A 5231-nucleotide genomic window follows, 5' to 3' on the forward strand; every position below is an offset into this window, starting at 1 on the left:
TGGGAAATGGCCGATGTGTTAATAAAAAAAAAATCGTTGTTAGGAAATCTAAATATCAGTTGAATACAGATACGATACAGTAGGGCCCCACTTATACGACATGTTAGGTTACAGGCTACCACTGGAAAGTGGACATCGCTAGAAAGCAGAACACCATTTTTTCCACTTATAAATGCATATAAATGCCAGATAACAAGTTTACACTAACATATATTAAGTTACCAATAGAACTAGGCATTGACCCTTTTACTGTCGAGACCCCTGCTCACAAACTTGCTTTCAGTGTCAGAATTTAAAAAAAAAAATTATTCTTGTGAAATGATAGAGAATCTTTTCCCGATGGTAATGACACCAAAAGTACGAAATTTGATGGAACACTTATAGAATTATGCTCTCGTGACGTTAGTGGTCTCGGCGATATGTATGCATTGGCGATTTCACCCACTTTGAGCCCTATTTTCGGCCAATTCCAGTGTTCCAGTTGACCAAGCTCATAGCTATTTCACTAGAACTTCATTTGTTCTAATAATTGAGTACAAAAAATTGCCTGTTTACCAATTTCAACTACCCAATAAAGTTGTCAGAAATTGGCAATTTGGCCAGTTTCACACAAATTTCAAAATAGGGTCCAGAATAAACAATGCAGACATTCCGGGCACTAAAATAACATTTTCTCTGTTCATTAGTCATGTCACCAGGCCCCTCTTGTATTACTTTTGCTTTCCATTTTGAATTTTTATTCACACAAAAAACAAGATTTACTGTTATGCAGACTACTGCATTATTGTAGTAACTGTATAAATAATGTCAACCCATTCGTGACTGCGCATTAGACTGGCCAGTTGGACACGTATTGGACGGTGACCTCATTTGTTTACTCTTGAACATCGGTAAAAATTGTACATTTCTGCTAGTTTGAGCTCAATTTCAAGGTACTTTTCATCATGAAATCAATCAAAGTCATCTCTATTTCTGCAGTGTATCTTCCATTCTATCAAATGAGACCAAGAAAACGAGAATACAACCATAAATACTATACGAAAATACACTGCAAAGTCGCTGTTTTAAACCAAAAACACAGAGTTTTTTTTCTCATTATGCACTGCATGCTGCAGGATTTTTTTATACGTACTGCACACACTGACCACGCAGACCCTTTCTCTCACATGTAGTTCTACCAGCTTTCTCCTGCTAGATTTGAAGCTGCTAGAATTTTGCTGTACTAATACGACACCAACAGTGAAAGGGTTAAAAACAATATAAAATAAAATACACACACATACTATACTCATTACTTACCTTAAATTATTTGTAGTCTTAATGTTGGGTGAGAGTAATTAGTATTTATTTGTAAGAAGTCAGGTGTAGGAGGTATGGTAGCCAGCCAGGACGCTTTACCCATACGTAATGTACTACGACATTTAAAGCGCCACAGAGTGATAAAATGCATATACAGTACATTCATTGCTTACCTTAAAATATTTGTAATCTTCATGTAGGATAAGAGGTGAGTAGTATTTATTTGTAGGAAGTCAGGTGTGGGAGGTATGGTAGCCAGCCAGGTCAGGCCATCCCACCCACATGTAATACACTATGACATTTAGAGCTCAATAGAGCAATAAAATGCATATACAGTACATTTATTACTTATCTTAAAATATTTGTAGTCTTAATGTAGGGTGAGGTGAGTAAACGTGGTAAAACAAATAAACGAGAGAGAGAACGAGAACGAGAGAGGAGAGAGACGTTGAAAATGTAAACAAGCAGACAAACGTGCCTGGTTTTGGTTCATACACGTTCATCTACACCTAACATCTCATATTTATGTTAATTTATTCTACTGTGGGGTGTATTTATCATATTTATATGTTATGTAGTGTGTTTATTATTATTTTTTTTATTATCACACTGGCTGATTCCCACCAAGGCAGGGTGGCCCGAAAAAGAAAAACTTTCACCATCATTCACTCCATCACTGTCTTGCCAGAAGGGTGCTTTACACTACAGTTTTAAAACTGCAACATTAACACCCCTCCTTCAGAGTGCAGGCACTGTACTTCCCATCTCCAGGACTCAAGTCCGGCCTGCCGGTTTCCCTGAACCCCTTCATAAATGTTACTTTGCTCACACTCCAACAGCACGTCAAGTATTAAAAACCATTTGTCTCCATTCACTCCTATCAAACACGCTCACGCATGCCTGCTGGAAGTCCAAGCCCCTCGCACACAAAACCTCCTTTACCCCCTCTCTCCAACCTTTCCTAGGCCGACCCCTACCCCGCCTTCCTTCCACTACAGACTGATACACTCTTGAAGTCATTCTGTTTCGCTCCATTCTCTCTACATGTCCGAACCACCTCAACAACCCTTCCTCAGCCCTCTGGACAACAGTTTTGGTAATCCCGCACCTCCTCCTAACTTCCAAACTACGAATTCTCTGCATTATATTCACACCACACATTGCCCTCAGACATGACATCTCCACTGCCTCCAGCCTTCTCCTCGCTGCAACATTCATCACCCATGCTTCACACCCATATAAGAGCGTTGGTAAAACTATACTCTCATACATTCCCCTCTTTGCCTCCAAGGACAAAGTTCTTTGTCTCCACAGACTCCTAAGTGCACCACTCACTCTTTTCCCCTCATCAATTCTATGATTCACCTCATCTTTCATAGACCCATCCGCTGACACGTCCACTCCCAAATATCTGAATACATTCACCTCCTCCATACTCTCTCCCTCCAATCTGATATTCAATCTTTCATCACCTAATCTTTTTGTTATCCTCATAACCTTACTCTTTCCTGTATTCACCTTTAATTTTCTTCTTTTGCACACCCTACCAAATTCATCCACCAATCTCTGCAACTTCTCTTCAGAATCTCCCAAGAGCACAGTGTCATCAGCAAAGAGCAGCTGTGACAACTCCCACTTTGTGTGTGATTCTTTATCTTTTAACTCCACGCCTCTTGCCAAGACCCTCGCATTTACTTCTCTTACAACCCCATCTATAAATATATTAAACAACCACGGTGACATCACACATCCTTGTCTAAGGCCTACTTTTACTGGGAAATAATTTCCCTCTTTCCTACATACTCTAACTTGAGCCTCACTATCCTCGTAAAAACTCTTCACTGCTTTCAGTAACCTACCTCCTACACCATACACTTGCAACATCTGCCACATTGCCCCCCTATCCACCCTGTCATACGCCTTTTCCAAATCCATAAATGCCACAAAGACCTCTTTAGCCTTATCTAAATACTGTTCACTTACATGTTTCACTGTAAACACCTGGTCCACACACCCCCTACCTTTCCTAAAGCCTCCTTGTTCATCTGCTATCCTATTCTCCGTCTTACTCTTAATTCTTTCAATAATAACTCTACCATACACTTTACCAGGTATACTCAGCAGACTTATCCCCCTATAATTTTTGCACTCTCTTTTATCCCCTTTGCCTTTATACAAAGGAACTATGCATGCTCTCTGCCAATCCCTAGGTACCTTACCCTCTTCCATACATTTATTAAATAATTGCACCAACCACTCCAAAACTATATCCCCACCTGCTTTTAACATTTCTATCTTTATCCCATCAATCCCGGCTGCCTTACCCCCTTTCATTTTACCTACTGCCTCACGAACTTCCCCCACACTCACAACTGGCTCTTCCTCACTCCTACAAGATGTTATTCCTCCTTGTCCTATACACGAAATCACAGCTTCCCTATCTTCATCAACATTTAACAATTCCTCAAAATATTCCCTCCATCTTCCCAATACCTCTAACTCTCCATTTAATAACTCTCCTCTCCTATTTTTAACTGACAATTCCATTTGTTCTCTAGGCTTTCTTAACTTGTTAATCTCACTCCAAAACTTTTTCTTATTTTCAACAAAATTTGTTGATAACATCTCACCCACTCTCTCATTTGTTCTCTTTTTACATTGCTTCACCACTCTCTTAACCTCTCTCTTTTTCTCCATATACTCTTCCCTCCTTGCATTACTTCTACTTTGTAAAAACTTCTCATATGCTAACTTTTTTTTCCTTACTACTCTCTTTACATCATCATTCCACCAATCGCTCCTCTTCCCTCCCGCACCCACTTTCCTGTAACCACAAACTTCTGCTGAACACTCTAACACTACATTTTTAAACCTACCCCATACCTCTTCGACCCCATTGCCTATGCTCTCATTAGCCCATCTATCCTCCAATAGCTGTTTATATCTTACCCTAACTGCCTCCTCTTTTAGTTTATAAACCTTCACCTCTCTCTTCCCTGATGCTTCTATTCTCCTTGTATCCCATCTACCTTTTACTCTCAGTGTAGCTACAACTAGAAAGTGATCTGATATATCTGTGGCCCCTCTATAAACATGTACATCCTGAAGTCTACTCAACAGTCTTTTATCTACCAATACATAATCCAACAAACTACTATCATTTCGCCCTACATCATATCTTGTATACTTATTTATCCTCTTTTTCTTAAAATATGTATTACCTATAACTAAACCCCTTTCTATACAAAGTCCAATCAAAGGGCTCCCATTATCATTTACACCTGGCACCCCAAACTTACCTACCACACCCTCTCTAAAAGTTTCTCCTACTTTAGCATTCAGGTCCCCTACCACAATTACTCTCTCACTTTGTTCAAAGGCTCCTATACATTCACTTAACATCTCCCAAAATATCTCTCTCTCCTCTGCATTCCTCTCTTCTCCAGGTGCATACACGCTTATTATGACCCACTTCTCGCATCCAACCTTTACTTTAATCCACATAATTCTTGAATTTACACATTCATATTCTCTTTTCTCCTTCCATAACTGATCATTTAACATTACTGCTACCCCTTCCTTTGCTCTAACTCTCTCAGATACTCCAGATTTAATCCCATTTATTTCCCCCCACTGAAACTCCCCTACCCCCTTCAGCTTTGTTTCGCTTAGGGCCAGGACATCCAACTTCTTTTCATTCATAACATCAGCAATCATCTGTTTCTTGTCATCCGCACTACATCCACGAACATTTAAGCATCCCAGTTTTATAAAGTTTTTCTTCTTCTCTTTTTTAGTAAATGTCTACAGGAGAAGGGGTTACTAGCCCATTGCTCCCGGCATTTTAGTCGCCTCATACGACACGCATGGCTTACGGAGGAAAGATTCTTTTCCACTTCCCCGTGGACAATAGAAGAAATAAAGAAGAACAA

Source organism: Cherax quadricarinatus, unplaced genomic scaffold, assembly GCF_038502225.1.
Source record: "Cherax quadricarinatus isolate ZL_2023a unplaced genomic scaffold, ASM3850222v1 Contig3828, whole genome shotgun sequence".
Taxonomy (NCBI): Eukaryota; Metazoa; Arthropoda; class Malacostraca; order Decapoda; family Parastacidae; genus Cherax; species Cherax quadricarinatus.